The following is a 21975-nucleotide window of genomic DNA, read 5'->3' as shown; positions in this document are numbered from 1 at the left end:
GTGCAGGGATGAGCATTGCAGAAAGAAATGTTACCATTTAAAGTGAAAATTTAGGGATAATGTGTCTTCAGACAAACTATACACAACCTATACACATCAGATGTCATATCATATTATGTATGCAATTCAAACACTACATGGAAGTCCTTCTGTGATAAGACACTAGTACTTCCAGAGAGACTGTTGAAAGGGAAACATCTCAAAGCTCCTTAAGTGTTCAACCTTAAAACATGAAATAGAGATTTTTGTTATAGAACACATGATTTTGAATATTAAGAAGAGGATGCATAACAATACCAGTAAATAGATGTGTGTGGAATGAGTCTCAGCCATCTGGGGCCAACTGATGCAGAATGGCCTGTGTCCTTAGAATTAAATGCTCTTATTTTCCAGACCACAGCAACTGAATGAAAATGCTTATTAGGCATTACTCCTGAGCTGTTTTTAGAAACTGTTTGGGAGGATGCTTTTTGTCCTTTGCCAAAACTATTTCATGGGCAGTTCTTGCTGTTCAAGTATATGTGCAATCACATGGCAGTAATCCTGTCAAGATTAATTTTATTAATTTAAACACACAAATAGATTGCCAGAAACTGTGTTGTAAAGACAAAGCTCTAACACATATTACATCAAAAATCTCTATCATCATACAAGCACTGTTAAGCTCCATGCACATTAGTCCCTTTAGCATTTAATTTTCACATCATGTTTTTTCCATATCTGACAAAAAGGGACTTCTCTGCAATGCAGTAGGAAACAGAAAAGGATTATACCCTTTTAGACAACTACACAATACATTTGCCAAGCCTCATGACTTTTCTCTGAGTGGCTTTACAGAGCCACTGCTGGTGAGCTTATCACAGTGGCTTGCAAACTCTTTAGCAGCCACCTCCTTCCAGTTCAGATCCTTCAACAGTTACTGGACAAGCTGACAGTCTCAGCTAGAGAGTGCTGATTTGCTTCTAATCTTTCAGTAGCTAGATGAGTTATGGAAAATATGCTCTAGTATTATAAAGTGATTATATAGCTACTGTTTCAGAATGTTTCAGATTGCTGCAAACACGGACAAAAACATTGTTCAGATAAAAAAATAAATCCTTTTATCGTTGTTATAGTATTTGAAAAGTAAAGGTGTAGGTTCTTCTCCTTCATCTCTTGTATAATCTCCCTCAAGAATTCAGCTGTTATAATAACAATTGTAAAAAAAAAAAAAAAAAAAAAAAAAAAAAAAAAAAATTGAAATTGAAATTGAAATTGAAATTGAAATTTTCCCACTACTCCCACTTCATGGTGCATCAAAATTCTTTTTACAGCCTCTAAGCTCCATTTTTTTAATTTTTTTTTTTCTCTATCCTTGTCAGGTCAATGTTCTTTAGATTGAATTTCCTTTAGATTGAATTTTCAAACCTCTGCAGAGTCATCAGTTCTTGATTATCTTCCCTTGCAGTACTATTGAACATAAGCCTTGAATCCATGTCTTATTAGGAACTATAAAGATTCAAGAAATCATCCAGCAGTATATGCTAGAGGTTGTATAGCTCTCAGAAAGCTTGTCTTTGATCACTAAGCAATCGTAAATTTTATTTATGTTGTCTTTCACCTCAGGCACAATAAGGGTGGAGTTAAATGCTAATGATGACTGAGACAACAGTAACCATGGCCAGAGGCTGTTGCTACTGCAAACGGGCAGGAGTGAGAATTGATTTAGTGGTATCTGTTTATCGGCATTTGTATATGGGAAAAAAATAAATATATATATTATATACAATTGCGAAATCAACAGAAATGAAAAGATGCAAAACATTGACAATTGTGTTGTTGAGAATAATTCAGGAGAAACGAAAACTTTCATTGAAGGAGGCTGTCATGTTTGGACTAACAGAGAAGCTGCTTCTTGAAATTTAATGTTACTGCTCTGGAAAACAGAAACTTTAGAGGTTTCCTTTGTATTGGAAAAATATCTGTTCATGTGTTCCCTGTAGAAGGGGAAAAAAAAAAAAAAAACAACTTGCATGGCCCTGAATATTACCAACAATGCTACATAAAAATTCACTCAGCGCCTTTAAACAGTATTTTATTCAGGTAATATAAGTATCTACTCTACCTTAAAATATTACCTTGTGTTTTAGTAAAGCCATTGTCATTGATAAGCAGATTTTTAATCAAGGAAATAAGGCATAGTTAATTATGTGCATGACTTGTGCTTCAAATTACTCTTATTAGCTGTGTTCATCACCTTCCAGCCTGCAAACTAGGTGTGACATGGCAGTTCTTTCTTTAACTGCTGCTTACAGAGATTACAGCCAGAACCAGATTTAATCTAATTAGCAAACAGTGTCCTCATGTGAAAAGTGAAAAACTGCTGACAGTTGCAATGACTGCCATTAGTGCTTTTCAGTTAGGAGATTCTACGATTATGAAGTTTGACATCCTTTGAGTTACATTGATAGCCTGAAGATAAAACATTACAGATGTAAACAAGGTCTATTGAAAAAAAAAAAAAAAAAAAAAAAAAAACAGTGAATGATACAGTCACTACCATAGAAATGTTACAAGGTTTGAAAAGTTTGAAACAGCAGTAAATGCAGATGTGGGATCATAAAATGTCTCCTTTAAAGTAGTATTTTTTTCTTTCCTAAATTATTTGTTAGAGATGTATTTTTTTTAATGAAATATATAAATTGCAACACAGCAAACACAATTTATTTCCATTAAGTCATTTAGTTACTTGGCCAGAAAAAGAATTCCTCAGTATGGGGCATCAGATTCTACTTTTCTTGGAAGAGAAACCTCCAGAAACGCAAGTTTTGGAATGTACTTTGTGGGACATTCCATAAACCCTCAATGCTTTTTCACACTCATGAAAATCTGTGGAAAAAAAAAAGAAAAAAGAAAAAAAAAAAGATGGACAGCTTTAGTCTTTGTGGGAAATTCTCTAGGCTTAAACTGCTGCAGGTGGCCTCTATGATTATAAAATAAAGCCTACCATCCATTTTCCATGGTTCAGTGAACATTTTTTTCAGGTTGTTTTATCCAAGTGTTATAAATGAAGTCTCAATTCAATCTGAATTTAATAATATTTATAAAATAATATTTATAAAAAGTATAAATATTATTATAAATATATAAAAAGTATAAATTGCTTGCCAGTGTGGGAATAGAAATGTTGTTTTTGCAGAGTTACATTGTTTAGAAGGAGGGAATGTGGTACTGAGATATGCTTACAGTGATAAGAAAGTTTAGCAGGCGACCTTGTAAAATGCAGACAATCAGACTCCATAGGACAATTAGGTGAAAATCACAGTGTCAAGTCAAGTCAGATAAGTGAAGAAACATTACCACTTCAAGCAGTAAAAATGTCAAAAGAAATTTGAAATTTAACAGGCCGGCAACTGAAGGCCATGCATTGTTTGTGAAGCATCAGATAGATTGTGAATCTGGATTACCCACTCAGTGGGGAAACAGGGGAGGGTCCTGCCATCAAAAGGTATATAAACTGTGTTTTGGAACTAGTAGATGCGCTCTCTCCTGCTTGTGGGGCGCCCGCCATTGCAATCGCGAATAAATTACTACTTCACTGAGATCCTCGCCTGAGCCTAAGTTATTGGCTATGGAGTTTCTCACACCAGGTGCCAAGCAATTGCACAGCAACCTTGTCGTTTTTAGTTTCAGAGTCCCACACCTTGGCCTCAATTTGGTCCCATGTTTCAGGATCACAAACTGTCTGATTGTTAAGGAGAATAAGCTGTAAGTTTACCAGGACAGTCTTTGTTTCTAAGGACGTATGATTCCCCATAATGCACAACTGTTTACCAGCGAGGGGCAGTTGTGTGCGCGGGTCTGTTTCTCTCAGCTCGAGCTTTTTCCCAGCTCTGGTGTTCCCATTTCCAGCGACTTTCAGTACGAGCTTCTCTTAGCGGTTTGCTGAGTTTGGCCGAACCTATCTTCATGAGGCAACCAATGTGCTTGTTCCCGTCCTGGTCTCCGTTCCGCTAGCCTGTTCCTTTTCATTCCTTCTTTCTGCTCCTTTATTGATGACATCACTTCATCACATCGTGTTGCCTTCTTTTTTTTTTAAGCTGAGGACAGGCTCCCCTCTTATACCCTTCACCCCATAGTAGTTCTTTTCAAAACAACTTTTCATTGGTCAAACAACTTTACCTATAACAGCAATAGCAAACACCCAGAAACTTCCATGCCTTAACGGCTGGAGAACAAGAAACTCCAGACTGCATGGAGTCTCCTGAATCACCCTTCTTTGTTCCCTCTAAACTCTTTTATATTCCTGATGGCCTCATCGTTAAGAGTCTAATGTTATCTCAACCATGGGGCTTTCCGACCTTCATGGCCACAGTCCCACATCTCCCCCTTCTTTATTAATATCAACCATTTTCTCGACACAAATTACTACTCCATATATAACACAAGACAATTAATTAATTATTTTTTCCCGTTTGCCTTTTTTTTTTTTCCCTTTCCCCTTTTTCCATTTTATATATCTCATGTTTCGTCTTTAGCTGTGACTGTTCCTATAGTTAAGAAATCCAAAGTTAAGAAGTATTCCATTGTTTTGGTGGATTCCACTGTTTCAATATTTTGAAGATTACTGGTAATTACATAAGCTATTGTAAAACTACATGGTTATTAGCCTTGCATATTGGGAAAATAAATGCTTTTGTGTGGTGATATGATGTTAGAAGGTATTCCATTTAGCTACATTTTAGTAAAGAAGAAACAAAGACTTTGAGTAATGAAAAGTCAACTGTGCAAGTCCTTGTGTACACCATTGTCATTTTCAAGAGCAATGGCCATTGGACTAACTGTCATTGGAAGTATGAAATTGCAGGCTGATCTATCTGGATAGTCTCACTTGTAATGTTGAACTAACACTTTCCACAAAAATAACCCAGGACACTGATGTATGAATGGATTAAGACAATTCTGAATGTCCTCTTTCTTATCCAAATCAGTTGCTCTGAATGAGAAAATACTTTGAAAATCAGAAGAATCTTTAAACTAGTTAATGAAACATGCTGTTAGGTAAGTCAGCAGTTAAATATCTACCGCAGAACTACTAATGGGAGGCCTGGTCCATCTTTATCTCCCTTACACACACCTTCATTTGCACTTCATGTAATCCTACATCTCATGATGTACCTGACTACATGACCCTGCACCTTCTTCACCCTTACATCTTAATCCATATATTATATATTATATTAGTTATATCTGGTTATAACTATTTTAATGCATTAATTCAAAATTAGAGCCATCTTACATGACATCCATACTGAAAATTATCTGTATTCAGCAGAAAAAGAAGACAAACCATCTGCCCTAGAATTCACCACAAGGACACTTCACAGACCCATGAAATTATTAGAACTGAGAAAACTGTTTGCAATTTCAGTCAATAATAATGGAATAAAATTAAGGAGATGAAGATAAATAAATAGGGGAGAAGTATATTATTTACATTACTATTTCACTCAGAATATTTCTCTACATTTAGGTTCTTTTTTATTGTATGATTATTTGTTCGATTATTTAAAAACATAAAGTTTGCTGATGGTATACCCACTTCATGAATTTAGCACATTTTCATAAATATATATTGTCAGGGCCAGCCCATTGGCAACCAGCGCCTACCTGTAAAACAGCAAGGTTATTTTTGAAGTGATGAAGAAGACGGCAAACTGGAAGATTACAATGTTGTATTTGGCTAAGTCCAGCTGAGTCCATACTGCTAAGTTCAGACTGCATAATCAATCTTTCAAGGTAAATAAAGGAACAGGGCAAGGGAGAGGAAGAGGAATTCCTTATAAGCAATTTTCTCTAGCCTGCTTCATTTGTAGCCTGCGGACATATAGGCCAGATTTTCAGTACATTAGCATTTACATGGAAATATCCTCCAGGAAAGCAATCCTTCAGAAGCCTACAGCAGGCGTAGAGATCCCCATTTCTTTTCTTATCTACCCTGTGGCCTCTACAAACAAGGTTTCAGGATTTTATGAATGCCATTTTCAATATTGGCCTAAGCAAATTGCATTGAAATGATTAAGAAAGAGCTGCACCTCAGGGCTATGTACAGCTGGTGACATTCATAACAGCTTGCACAGAGCCTAAGGTTGTAGGAGGGACTGGGCTGGCACATACTAGTTTAAGGATGTGAAGGCTATGGCTTTATTTGTACCAGTTCAGCTCTGTTCAGTAAATGAAGACGCATCTACCGTTCATTCTGTTGCCCTCCATGACTCCTTGCTATGGAATAAAGACTGTTTATACTGCATCTTTTCTCCTGTTCGTGCTTACTTCAAATCTCTATGAATGACAGTAATGGGAACTAATGTTTTTATTCTCTCAGCATTTCTAGTGCATGTAGACATTTAAAATTGCAGAACAGAAATTTATTAAATTTGATGCTTACAAAAACTCTACAGATACGTTTTGAAATCTTAGGCAGAAGTCCCAGAGTTCAAATTATGGAATAACCTTCCTGTTAAAAGATATAATTGTAATTAAATGGTTTTGCTATTGCTTTGTGTCTCTTTGCACAAATTTGCATTTACAATGAAAATTAAAAAATAAAAAATTGGTGATGTCAAGTTCTTCTTTATCAATTGTTCCTCTCTTCCTCATTACTGCTGTTTCCCATCTTGTTCACAAACTGTAAATTCTTTAGGATCTTACCTATTTTTTTAATCTGTATACATTTAACACAATGATTGTTGTTAAATTTCAGGTGACACATTGTCACCTGAAACCAAAAGGTTTCATTGCAGCACAAATATTTCACTGTAAAAGCTAATGGAATCAAATGAATGCTCTTCAAAACTCTAGGGACTTACCAAGAAAGAAATATTTTTTATTAAAATACATGTAGGACAAAAATAAATCTGTGGGTACAGAGTGATTTATTATGACTTTCCTTTGTAGTTGAAAAACAAATAATTATGCAGTTTATTTTCAGACCTAATTTTTTCATTTAGAGTGAAATTTTTTTATTGAGAAGGGAAACAGTTACAGGGGTAAATAGCAAGGCTAAGAAGTGTGGAGACCTGAACTCAGCAAGTACTCATTTTACTGATAACTAGACAAAAAAAAAAAAAAAAAAAAAAAAAAAGTGAATTGAAAGAGTACTAAGGAAAATAGGAAAACAGTCAAAATTAAAGAATTCTAGAGTTGATTTGTTTGCAAAATTTTAGCTGATATGCTCATTCATCTCTTCATCTGCTGCAAGCAGGATCTGTTACACTACAAAAACTGTTATTACCTAAAATGACTCCAGTCTCACCTGGCAATTTCATTTTCAAGATTTCTGTGATCTCTCTCACAGCAACATCCTTATACACCAAATGCATCTACTTTGTGCAAATATCAGGTGCAAATATTATTTCTGTTTTAACTTGAAGAATTGTGGCCTGGGGAGAATGAAGCCAGCCTTTTCAGAAAGTTTTTCTGTTGTGTATATAACAACATAACACAATTAGCCTTTCAGAAGCACTGTATCATCAAAAGGAATGTTCCAGTCATTTTAATTCCAAGTGTGAGTTTTTATTTCTAGTCTACATCAGGACCCAGACCACATATGAGTCAAAAATAAACACTTAGTTACTGCTGAATAGGTTTTAAATCTTACAGAGTGTAGGTGCCAGAAAAAATAAAGAATTTTCTATTATATAAAATTGTGCAAATTATGTTTTATTAAAACTGTGAGTCAGGCTTAGAATTTACAGAGCCACCATCCAATCACCAAGAGAATGAAACCAGAAGTGATCAGCCATTGATCTCTGGGTGGACCAGACTCCATCTCAGTTTCTTGCTCTTCTCCACCCCTTTGTATATTTTTACAGTGTAGTCACCAAAAGGACAGGAGAAACAGTTCTGCTGTTTAAGGGGTACTTGTTTATGGGTTTAATACCGTATTTCTAGTGAAATGTTATGCCCAGTGTTCTAGTTGGCTGTGTAACATGGGAGCCAGGAGTCTATTCTACAAAATTTGGGAAGAGGAAAAAAACATCCCTTAAATTTATGAGCAGTCTTGTGGCAATTTTCTTTCATTGAACATCAATGCTATTTAATAGGTCTTTAAGTTTTAGTGCTTTACTTAGGAGCATTTTACAGGATAAAACCATGAAAATAAAGTTGCCTGTCAGATTAGACTAGAATTAGATCAAGTTTGATTAATTTTGGTGGATTTGACTTTTGCTTCTCATACTAGGAATATTAGGGAAATTCTCACACATGGAGTTAACATTTTTTATGGTTTAAGCTGAGGAGTCTTGTTTAAGCTGAAGGTTGTATTCTCAAACCTTATCTGGCAAAACAATGTGATCAAAAGATGTAGAAGGTATATTTTTTTATTAAGCAATGCATCTGACTTGTAAGTCGTTGGAAAATATCCTACAGTACAATTACAGCAGTTAATTTCATGGGGTTAAAATCAGTGCAATTTATATTTTTGACCTTTATACATTTGCGATTTTATTAGACAGAGTCATATGGACCTTATATTAGCTAAGTCTATGTTATCAGAACAGCCAAACACTTCAAATATTTGTATCCAGTTAACTGAAAACAAATATCTACTTCTAAAAAAAAAAGGCAATCAACCCTTACAATCTTACCCAAGCAAGTTTTCTGTGTGCTACTACTCTTCTTATACTTTCAATGATTTACTCCATCACATTTGCCAAAATCTTTAATATAGTCTATCGTATTCACAAATGAAAATGAAAAGATTAGGACAAACTCTCTACAATGAAAGGCTGAACTAAATCTTTTGTTGGCAGAAGCTGGTCATCATATATCATGTATCTCATCATATGCAGGAAGTTCCTCCCTACTTCTGGATATGTGTTACAAACTACCAGCTTTCTATGCCTTCTGTATGATCTGTTTTTCAGATTATCACTCTAGCTTTCTCTCTTTGATCTTCTAAATAAAAGTGTTTAAACAGCTTTTACAGAGTTCTTCATCAGAGTTCATTAACTAGTAGAAAAAAACGTACTCTATTTGTCAACCTTTTGAAAAACTCATTTGACGGAATAAAGAACATCTCAACATTTCAATGATTAATTATGACTGAAAAAGAACTTTGATTGGTTTCACTTAGTATTTGAAAAGCTGAAATATTTATGTGTACGTTCTTCCAATCTTTTTGGATATCTACTTAAAAGAAAATGTTCCAAATAAATCATCAAGTTACATTACATTCAGCAATGATCATTTTCCTATTAACAAGTTTCAAGTTTCAAGTCAACAGAAATTTCATTGATATTTTTCAATGCTGATTTTGAGGTGGAAGTGGAGGTTATTCTTAAAGGAGTACTATTGAAACTAGCACCAAAAAAAAAAAAAAAAAAAAAAAAAAAAAAAAAAGTTAAATACTGCTTTAAATACTGCTTAATGACAAGTGAAATTTGCACTTGTGTTTCAGACATTTCATGGAAATTGAATCATCTCCAAAACCTGCAATTCATTCCCAATCATACATGTACATTGTTCTTCAATAATGTAATAACAATTATATAAGGACTTCATCCAACTGTATTTTCCCTTTCTTTAGTCTTGTTTGCAACTCTATGTTTCAGCCAAGGATTCAGTCCAGCTGTGACACTGGTATTTAGACAGAGGAGTAGAGTAGATAGAAAAAACAGCTAATACAAGCCCTTTACCTCATCTCATCCACCCCCCCCTTACCCCCCCCCCCCATCCCCCCTGCTCTCATGTTCCTTTTTTTTTTTTTTTCCTTTAAAAAGATAGTTCTTTAGCAAATCATCTGTGTTTCCCAATATACCACAGACAGAATTCCAGAACTTATTGCATTTTTTTGACCATTTGTTATGCTAGTCTATTTTCAAAAGTTGCAATGTTTAACACATTTTTGACATTTCCTCAAGGACATACAGTCTATCTCACAAAAACAGGGTAGTGAATCCCATAAACTTAATGACTGCTTAATTTTTAAGAAATGTGATTGACTTCCACTAAGTGCATACAGCTTTCAGTTTCAGGTCAAAAACATCCAAATCAATATTGCAAGAACTTCCTTTTAAGCCTATAATCAATGCTTGCCAATGCTGAATGAACATCAATTATTAACAATGGATGTGGTTTAGGTTATTTTACTTATGTCTGCTTTTAGCATATTATAAAGGATTGTTCCTGCTAAGTGCATCCATTACAGAGGTATCACAGCTCAGAGTATAACAAAAAGAGTCAAAATTACTGACAAGTAATGTTTACTAGTCACATCCAACCCTGTCTGGGTTCTAAATTTTTACCTAAGTCTCTAGACCTTCTATTAAGTCTGCATATCCTGGTTGTTGAGTGCATGTTCCACAGGAGAAAGTGAAGAAGCCTTATACATGTATATGAACAGATCACAAAAGAAATACCAGGATCCTAAGACATAAGTAAAGCATCACTGCTTTGTTTCCACAGTGACTACAGCTACACTATCTCTGTAGTCTGCCTTCCGATTTTGAACATTTCCATTACCTTTCTGTGCCATGACATCAGGAACTTTTGGTGGTTAATCTATTTGATAGAGGTCCCTTAATACTTCAGCATGGGTCATACTGCATATCTAGGTCAATCAGAAACGCTTTCAAATATGTAATATAAGCTTTTTTCTGTAGACAAAGGGGAGAGAGAGACTCAAAAAGCAATTCACCCCACTTATGTTAGTCAGTCACATTAGCACAGTATAAATTATCCCTGCAAATTTCCACTTTCTCCCTTATTTGTAAAGAGAAATTACAAAATCTGTACTATAAAAGAACAGGCAAGCTCCACGACTGTTAAAGCTGTGAGCCAAATATCCTTTGGTGCTAGAAGAATTAAGAATTTGATATACCAATGGGAAATATAATAATTTATTAATATTGAAAATTCTTTCATAAAATATTAAAGCTGAAAATCAGCCTTAGCCTTTTAGTTTTAAAACACAGACTGACCTAGCCCAGTTTCCAGTTTGCCTTCTTGACACAGTCTGTCCCATCATCCTGTTTACAATTTCCCTTCCTTTTTACCCTCCAACTCTTAAATTCCAGTTTTCAGTATTCTGAGCATTCTATGTTTTTTCTTTTGGCTTCATTCTGTTTGATCATTCTTCTGTCAAACATTGGTTGGGCATTGGCAAATCAATCAATGAAAGTGCAGGACATTAAAATTGCTTGTCTCCAGTTCAGTGACCTAGCTGTAGATCCAAACCCAATACAATGTTGAAATGTAGTTGCAGAAAATTCTGTCCAATATTTTTTTTCTTTGAGTTTATCTGTGTTCAGGAAGACAGTGAGGGAGATTTTAATGGTGGGAGACAGAAGCTATATTACTAATAAAAATAATCCATTGCAAAACTTTGGTCCCTAATTAAAAAAAAAATATATTGAAAATGCATCGAGGAGAAGTTTACCCAAAAGTTAATATATGCTGATTAATGTTTTGAATACATTTGCATCATTTTAGTTGTAATAGTGAAAGATCAGGCTAAGATAGTTATTCCAAATGGAAAATAAGCTTATTAAATAACTTATTTTGATGAACAGTATAGTCAGATCTCAAAGTTGGTTACTGAGAATAGATGTTGAATGTCTTTAATGAAACAGGACAAAATATTTAACGAAAAACAGAGATATAGAAGAATAACAAAATAATCAACAAAACCCAACTTTCAATGTAATTGCAATAACTTTGGATTTGATATGAATAACTGACAGTCAGAAGGCACAGATACTGAATAATTTTCCTGGAAAATCCCAACTGCCTAAGAGGTGTGACATTATCTCTACATGGCATAATCAGTAGACATGATGCCTCAACTGGTTGCAGCCAGGGTAATTTCTTCCTGCGGAATGCCTTCTTAGGACAGCACTGGGCTCTTATTCAGCCATACACACTGACCATAGAGGCCCACAAATGTCACAAATGGTGGCAGTTCCTTTTAAAAGTTTTTTTTGTCTCTGTCTGACAAGCTATGATTTAAAAGAAATGGTGATCAGTAAACTGTGGAGACAGATGATGTAATCAATGACATAAATGTCTATAAAATTATCATACATGGCTTAAATAAGAAGAAAATTAAAAATAATAAAAATAGTTAAAAAAAAAAAAAAAAAAAAAAAAAAAAAAAGATCCTAACTCCACTACCACAATCCTTGACCATGTGCCTTGGTCTCTACTCCTCTTCTGAGGTACAGGTGCAAGCCTGTACCTCTTCTGAGGTGCAAGCCTGATGGCTACACAGAGACATGGTTCCTCTCTCCAGGGTCACTAAAGCTCCAAATTAGCTGTAGTCCTATATTACTCTGGCACATGCAATCTAGCACATACTCGTACACATTCAGCTCTTGCATTTACACAGGGCATATACAAACAAGAAGAGTTTTAGAGCAGACATTTCACCCTCCCTGTTAATGTCAGGGGTGCTGCCACACCTGTAGGTAATGGCAGTCTTTAGAGAGCTCAAGGCTCTCCAAAGGCAGACTTATTCTTCTCAAAATAAGTTTAAGCATTAGCACATGTACTGTTTTGCTTTATATGGCAATTCCGGAAAAACTGCTGTGGTCATATTATTAGAAATAGCAGTTTTTACATAGTGTGAGTTTTTATAAATATACTTTTTTTATTTATTGATATATTAGCTAATACACAGAATATTTCTTTCCAAGTTGACTTTCTACAACTCAATTTATTATTTTTTCTTGATAGGCTACTATAAACTACGTCTAAATATATTCTTCTCAACAGGCATACCAGTGGTATTCTAACTCCAAATGTGAAATATAAAAGCACCATCGTTTTTGTTTGTTTGCTTTCCAATAAACATTTGACATATTGCTTTTAACTTCATCCGTTTAATGTTCTTCTGTCAGAACTGGCTTTTCATTGCTTCCATTTAAGAATATCTGCAACACTTCTGTGTTCCATGTCTCCTACTCCTGAAACAAAACATGATTTATTTCTATCTGAAGAGTAGAAATGTCAGATGCTATTGCAGTGATATAAGACATATAAAGTCCTTAAGATACAAGTAGTTCAATGTAGAACAATCATAATAAGTAGCACTGAAAAATACTGTTAATTCAGATTAACTTAAAAAAAAAAAAAAAAAAAAAAAGCATAATATATTTAATTTGCCAGGATACATCAACACATAAACTACAGAATTCAGATGAAATTAGGTCAGATTGGAATAGCAACACTTCTTTTAGAAGACATTATATGCATTTATGTCTAAATTGTCTTTTAACACTAGTTTTTGTTATTATGAAGAAAAATTGAAAATGTGAAGTAATAAGCAATCATTGTAAGACACAGTAAAAATAAATAAAAATAAAAAAGGAAGAAGAGAACTCCATTAATTTCTTACTCTTTGAACAAAATACTTTGACTGTCATTTCCTCTTCTGTATTTTTCTGAAACAAGTGACATGATCATATGGAATTTGAGTTCCAGCTAAGAGTAGATCCATAGAGACAAAAAAAAATATTCAAGCTCTTGATGAACAATAGCCATGAGTGCTTTGGAAGTGAACTTTGTGGGCCTCTAGTGCAGACCAGCTTACAGCTCACAGCTTACAGCTCACAGCTTACAGCTCACTGCTTACAGCTCAGCAAAGCTGTGTGTTTCTAGCTGTCTGCTGCACCCAATATGGGACCTTCCTGTGAAGGAGTTTACATTATTTGGCTGGCCTGTTAGATGTTATGTCCATAAAAGTTTATACAATTTATGTCAGTAGATAGCTACTGAGTAGTCATTATGTTGGATGAGTTTACATGTAAACTAAACTCTGGGAGACTCAACCCATCTCCCAAGCCATGCATCTAGATAGTCTGAATGTTAGGAGAGCTTGAACTGAACTTGAAATATGGGCACAACAAAGATCTTCACTCTGGATATCACTCATTCACCAAAAAGTAATGGAAATTATGTTTTCTGTATAGTTTGATGTGTGGATTACATGACTATGTTTTTAATGTCTACCTCTCCTCCTTTGCTAAGGACCATCTATATACTCAAGACAAGGAGACTCTGATTTTGTTTTCAAGTTTTTCTCCATGTTGTACAGATTAGGAATGCTTTTTAGAGCAATATATCAGAGGCCATAAAATCAATGATATATGGCAACCTGTTAGAGTAGGAGCTAAGTACTAAGATACCAAGATTCATTTGGTTATCTGCAACTAGGTTCGAGGAGTTCACTTGGTCATATTTTTTAACATTTTTAAATTTACTTGGTGAATTTAATACATCAGCTCATCCTAGTTCAGTATGTAGGGGACACTGAGATAACAACAGATTTTAATTCTGCATTTGGGCTACTCTACTAGCACCTCATCCACTTTAAGAACCAAAAAATTATATTGTTCCAGTATTTCTCTTCAGACTCACCATGTTGCTATATGAGGTACATACATGTATGTATGTGAGTACAACTTAGGAAAAAAAAAAAAAAAAAAAAAAAAAAAAGTAAAACCACAAACTACCCTAGAATATTTCACATTAATGATTTATTAAAGAGAAGAAAGAATTAAGTATAGGTATTAAATGCACAAGACAAATACAACAGAGACCAGTCTTTTGTGGCAGTCCTATTGAGAAATTCACAACTTTTAAAGAGTAGATTTTAAGTAAATGTAAATATAAATATTCCCCAACTAAAGAAAGGAATTAAATTTTAAATACTATCAATGGGATAAAACAAAGGAAAGGAAAGTGAAGCTGATGATCAGGATGATGATACTTTCTGATGTAACTTCAGTGCTAGTCATACCTAAACAAGCTATGATTATATATGAGTCAAAGAACTCCAGAAGCGGCAAGCCTGTCTGAATTTGACAGGAATAATAATAATAATAATAATAATAATAATAATAATAATAATAATAATAATAATAATAATAATAATAAAATCCCTTTAAAAAAATATTGTTTTTCAGATGATGTTATATTTGGTATTCAGATGAAAAAGTATTTGTTTCTTCAACTATTTCATAGTTTTACTCCTGCACACCAGTTGAAACTGGTATTAAGCATATAGATACTGCATTAGAATCACTACTGTTCAGCTCAAGCAAACAGTTGTTTCTTCTTTTACAACTGTAAATTGTGAGCTATAAATCATCCGTTTTATGTACACTAGGTTTCTGATCAGGCATCTGTGAAAGAATTTCTGTTAGATCACTTGACCTGAGATAATATAATTGATGGGTTATTTCTGCTTTGCCTGATCCTGAGATGACAATACTAGAGTTAAGATGGAAGCTATTCCGTCACTGCAGTGTAGTCTGATCAGAAAAGTTCACGTACTTTTATTTCTGAATGAAGACAATTTCTGTCACACTGCATATCAATGTAACAAGGTTACAAAGCAGAGGAAGAAAAGTAGGTCCTCCATAGCATAAGTGATGTAAATTTATTGCATTTTATGTTTTTTTATATATATATATGTATATATTAGGACAAAACAGATATGAATTCATCTCCTAGCTTAGTTCATTCAGCTATTGGTATCTTATCCACCTATAGAAGAGCAGTCCTGAAAAATGTTTGAGCTTGATTCTGTAGCTAATGGTCCTCTGCTGACTTGCTGAACTGTCAGAGCTGTGCAGCCTTTCAAGTCTCATTAGTTTTCTCAAGAAGGGAACAATCTAAATGAAAATGTATTGAACTGGGGAAGACTCATTCATTTTTAGACAGGAAAATTCTTAAATAGATAGTCATAGATAGTAGATAATAAATAATAAATAGATAATCAGACCTTACCACAGTAATCTATTGGGAATCCGTAAATAATAATAATAATAATAATAATAATAATAATAATAATAATAGTAGTAGTAGTAGTAGTAGTAGTAGTAGTTCATTGTGATTTGATGAATCTGTCATTCTGAATCACAAAAAAAATCAATTCTAACTTCCTTTTTCCCAAATTTCAAAGTAAAATCTCAAGAAAAAAGTCAAAGTCAAAATCTCAAAGTAAAACATAACTACTCATATAGAGAGAGGTATTATATAGGATCAAGAAAATGTCCTTATTGATTCGATTAGAGCTTGACCCAGTGAAAGATTTAAGGCAAACAAGTCAACATGGGACTGGGGTAGAATTTATATGCCTTCTTCACAACAGTGCTAGACTATCTAGGTACCTTTTCACACTATCTTCCTTCCTGAAAATGTTTGTAAATTTCTCATTTGAAGGACAAGCATATTTAGACACATTTTGTATAGGAAGGTATGCACCCATAACTTGCATCAGGTCCACCACAATACTTCATGAATGCTTGCTTCATACATGTAAGATATCAGAGTAACCCAGTCTAGTAAAACACAGTAAGCACCCATTTCAGATTCATTCAAAGACATTGACAGAAAAAAAGAGGGTGGAGACCATTTCTTGCCATAATGGTTCTATGATAAAAAAAAAACATTGCTCAGGAAGGAGAAATGTGAACACTGGAATCTCTCAGTTACCATATTTCAGGAAGGCACTAAAACCCACTAGCATTTTCACCCTGATGGAAAATGAATTTTTACTTCTCTTATTGAAATATGTGCATTATGGAGCCATAGTTGTGGGCTCACAAGAAGCACAACAAATACTGTTAGACTCAATTAGTCAGTTCAGGTAATACTGACCAGTTTTCTGCCATATTTATGCATTTTAAATTAGAATTTTAAAAAGGCAGAGGAAACAAATAAACAACAACAACAACAACAAAACACAGCTAGAATTATGCTGGTTGATCTCAGTCCCTTGTCTATTTGAGTTATCTCAAATAACTGGGAACCACTGGGAGCTAGAAAATTCCTGATGATCTAAGCTATTTTTTGTAATTAACATTGTTTTGCTATGTGGTTTCTCTTGATAAGATTGTGTGGAAATGTTATGCTTATCTCTTATATGGAAAGCATCCAGTCTTCATGCTTTTTTTTTTTTTCTGAGTCTTCTTTTCTAATTTGTCTGCTGAATATATATATATATATATTAATATTATTTTATCTAATTCATGCAATGTAATTAGTGTGTTTCATCAGACTGTATCAGACCTTTTCTCTGGAAAATGTAGTTTTCTGTGCCCTAAACCTAAAAAGTGAAAGCATTTATCAATCTTCTGTACCAATGTGTTTGAATTATTATTACTATTTTTTTTTCAGGAATTTTCTGTTTATATTTGTTATCTTTTGCTATATTTCTGACTCTGCTGTAATATGTTATTCTTGAATGGATGTTTAAGTTGCGTCGCCTTCATCTATTTCTTGAATATTTCCATCTTGCTTTTGATGTCATTCCCTTAACCTCTCTGTTTTCTAAGACGTAACCTCAATATTTTCTAAGAGTTTCAATTCAGGTTTCCTGCTACAGTGACATAGATAATTTTTCTGAAGGTATGCTTGGGCATCAATCTGTATTCATTACTGTGCTTCACTGATGTTACGGATTTGGAGTAGAACTGACTGATTTTTATTATTGGATTTCTTAACATAATTTAAACTTCTAAATTCAAAAATATCCTCTCTGATAAACACACATGTCTTTGATCTTTTGAAATACCTCTTGCAGTAACAATAAACCTTTTTCTTCAAGGTTGTCAGTGACAGAAGTGTTGTAGGGAGCTAGCATGCTGAGCTCTGTTTTTTGTTTTGTGTTGTTTTCTAAGACAATTTAAAACTAAATTCTTTATTAATACAGCCATAATCCAAGATGGATTTTTTTATGTGTTTTAGTCAAGTGCTTTGATATTAATGACCTCAATTACTCTATGAGTAAAACCTAATAGACATTCAATGGAAAGTCTATGTCTTTCTAACCTAGTTGCACCTATGCTTTATGAAGTTATAAATTGAGCAAAAAAGAGCAGAATTATTGTTCTATACTGCTTCAATATTGATCTGATATGAGCAGAGACTAGCTTGTTTTCCTCTATTTGTCAGAATTGTTTTTGGGGTGATTTCTGTCCTGCTGCCTGGGAAGACATCCTATCTTCCATTTAACCAGTCACAATTGACCAGCCCATTTATTGTCCAATCCATGATGACATGCTCAGGCTTTGATTCTCCATTCATTCTGTGATCAAGTCTGACTGTTGGTGTTTGTTTGTTACTCTCTGTATTCTGGAGATGGCTTTATTTCTTTTTTTCATTCCTCACTTTGTAATAATGATAATAAGAATAACTGGTACTAGTATATTGTAACTGGTTGGTGGAAGAGAATGATGATTTTGCCAAACTTGAATGGCAGGGACCAATTTTGTCCTGTGCTTGAAAAAAAAAAAAAAAAAAAAAAAAGTTATTCTTTACAATATAAATACTACTCCATGCAAGAATTCATAAGCATAGAATAGACTCTTCACCCATCTCTTTTAGAAAATATGTCTGAGCACATAATCATATCCTGTAATCATTATGACAAAAGTTTTGAACAACAACAACAAAAAGGAAACGGTTCATTCCTTTTAGACATAAAATCTTTCCTCTTCCTCACTCTATTGTAACTATAAATCACTCACTCTACCTCACTATAAGGTTTAAGATATATTCAGAAGAATATAGACCCATGCATGTTCGTTTTTTTTCAGTCACAGGACAAAATTGGTTCCTGCCATTCCCTGCCATTCAGGTTTGAGCAAATCATCGTTCTCATCCGCCAATTTTTTTTATTTTTTAATTTTTATTTTTTTTTTTAGGCAAGAAAGAAAAAGAAACCCATTTACTAATTTATATTCACTAGTTTATTAAATTATGTGTCTCTACATACACTAAAAAGAGCAAAGCTTAATCAATGTATGAGTTATTTCATTGCATTAGTTGTCCAATTTGATAAAGTACCAAACCTAGGCACCATTTGTCTGCACTGGGAAGTGAAATATTTTCATTGTGTTTAAGGATCAGGTCTACCACAGATTTCCCTTGTGGAGAAGATCAGTTTCCAATGAAAGCTGAGTAATCTGTATTTATTGACCGTGAGATTCACCTACTTAAGCTTCTTTGGAATATATAATAAACCATAATCAAGGTAAAACACTAGTTCATTTATCCAGGAGATAGCCATCTCTAAAGTAGTTTCTTTGCCATTTTTGCTTGCTACACTGACCTTTGTAGAGGATACAATTAATCCTCTAACATAATCAAGAGTAACAGCTGATATCCCAAGTACACAGTCTTGTGTTTAAAAAACACTGCTGTCCCTGGACTATACGTTCTATAGTATGTATGTACATATTAATATACATCTAAACTATAAAGGTTTCAGTCACTCTGGGGAGAGGGGAGCCCTTCTGGTTGTAAAGTGAAGAACGGAGTCAGTTCACAGTAGGCATGATTAATGTTTCTGTAAGTTTTAAAGATAGCACTAGTTGAAAGAGTGCTCTCTATCTTATGCAGGGAAAATCTCTTTGAATCTGTATTTCATTAATCAGTGCTGTCAAAAGTGTTTGGTGATTTTGAGCACTTCAACTTCTGAGTGCTTAATTTAACTTGGCTTCATATTCATAAGATGGAGGTTCTGTCTTTTCTAAAAATCAAACCTTTCTCAAAGTCTCACTTTGGGAATCAAAAGTATTATGGATGTGAAGCATATTCTTCCAAGTTTAGCTGCTTAAAAACTAAGTATCTAGTTTGAAGATACTTAGCTCCCTCTGTAGCTGGCAGGGAGAGATAAGTGCAAGCTCAAGCAGTGATATGAAAGCTGGAAAATACAAAATCTAATTAATGTACCTGTAAAAGTGACAATAACAAAGAACCCAAGAGCATGATTACCAACCAGACAGAAAATAGACGAAAAAGCAAGATGCCATTAAAGGTCTGAAAAGATCTACTCAAACACCTGTGCTGTTGTATTGTAGGCTGGAAGATGTATATAACCAGTAATGCACATATATGATCTTTCAAGATATAGAGCATGAACTAACACATTGTGCTAATTGCTAATGCTTTTGTGCATATGGATATTAACGAAGTAAATGTCCAGACTCATAATCAATAGGACATTAGTACCATACAATAGAGGTTAATCATTATAATTAAGTGCATCTGGGGAGATGGAGAACCTGGAACATCCAGAGAGCCCAAGTATCCCAGGGAGCTGAGAGTGGTCAGTAGAAGAAAATAGCTAGGAGTCAGCAGGAAAAAAATCAAAATACCTTAGAAAGCTGGTCCATCCAAAACAGTTTTGAAAATTACTGTTTGTAAATTGTGATCTTCCACTGATAAGAGAGCAAGGCTAATTGGCCAGTTTCAATTAGCATCTTCACTATTTTGGGAATGTTAGTGCAGCTGAGTCCAAGTACACTGGAATGAGCTGCCGTTGACAGCAGATCCTGTATTAGCATCAGCAGAGCTGTTATATTAACTATGCAGCTTAAGAAACAGCTTTAAAACTGAAATCAACATTTAAGTTCAACACACACATATAATTAGTCATGTAGGGACAGATACATAGTCATCTTCAGATCATAGTAGCTATGAACGAACAGTGTGTGCTTTGAAGAAAAGCAGAGACTTTTTTGATATTTTGGTCATATACATTGTACTACATTGAACTTACATTGTAGGTGAATTCATTATTCAGGCTTTCTATGATTGTTGCATAAAATCAAAAGAGTAGGAAAGAAAAAAAAAAAAAGATTTTTTTTTTCCCTCCTGGGAATATTAGACATTTAATAGATATCACATGTTTATCAGATAGACAATAATTTCACCTTTTACTTCATGATGCAATACTTTCTGACTTTCACAGGCTTGTTTAACTGGTGTATTTTCTTAATTACCTTTCAGCCCACTAACACCTCAATCATCCCAATACCAGTCCATCTGCTGCTCTTCCTTGTGTTACCTGTGAGATGAACTGGAATAATTCATTCCAAATAGAACTGCAGAGTAAATCATTTGATGAGTTTCTAGTGGACTTGAAGGTCAAATCTCAAAATCTCTGAAGAAATTTGAATGAAATGAAAGTAAGTTCCTATCATTATTTGAACACTCAGTGCAATTTCAAGACTTAATTAAATATACATATATATATATATATCACCATTCTCAGGCTCTTTTTGTGCAGTGTCTGGCTTTCACTTTTTATGTTTAACAAATGTAAACTGTACAAACTCTCAGATGTCAATACGCATAACAACAATACTGTTCCATAGTACAATGAAACTCAGTGTGGTCCTGGTATATAAAATAACAGCAAAATCAATGTCTATGTTGTTGGGTTAATACATTTAAAGAGGTATCACATAAGCCAATAAAGAAATTAGTTCATGTTCCAGGTTTTGATATCTCCCTTAATTTTAAAGAAAAGGCAGGTAATAAATTTGACACATACTGTAACCTTCATTTCCATTAGTTTCCTTATAATATAGGCTCCCCTTGAACCAGTTCTCTCCTGTGTCACTCCTGTTTTAGACTGATGTACCCTCTTACAATAAGTAGTTATTCAGTGGTGAAAAACTGAGGTGAATCAGGCATTTTTTTGTTTTATAGACTTAATTCTAGATGAGAGTTCACAAAACACACAAGCACAAGTACATGCAAACATTGTCATTCCTACCAGATTTCTCTATTGTGTGTTTGCCTTTTCCATTGAATCCTGCTAGGGAAGAGGGAAACTGAGGTAAAATAAATAAATAGATAGATAGATAGATAGATAGATAAATAGATAAACAGATAGATGGATAAACTGAACCAACAGACCCCTTCAATAACATGAAGAAAAAATGTTTTTATAAAAAGACAAAATGATAATTATTTGGAGTCATTTTTCATATTCTTTTTAAACACATTTGTCTTTGCAACAGAACTGTGCTGTTCTCCCAGTGAAGCAGAGATGGGCCATTGGATTTCTGACAGGTGAGTTCTTTTTGGGGGGATGTTGCAGTGAAATAATCAGCTCTTACTTCAGCTCTCAGTTCCCATTTCTCTGTTAGCATTTACATTAAAAGTTCACTAATCTGAGTGACTAGATCAGATTTA

This window comes from Aythya fuligula, chromosome 1 (assembly GCF_009819795.1).
Source record: "Aythya fuligula isolate bAytFul2 chromosome 1, bAytFul2.pri, whole genome shotgun sequence".
Classification (NCBI taxonomy): Eukaryota; Metazoa; Chordata; class Aves; order Anseriformes; family Anatidae; genus Aythya; species Aythya fuligula.
This window is presented reverse-complemented; position numbering follows the sequence as displayed.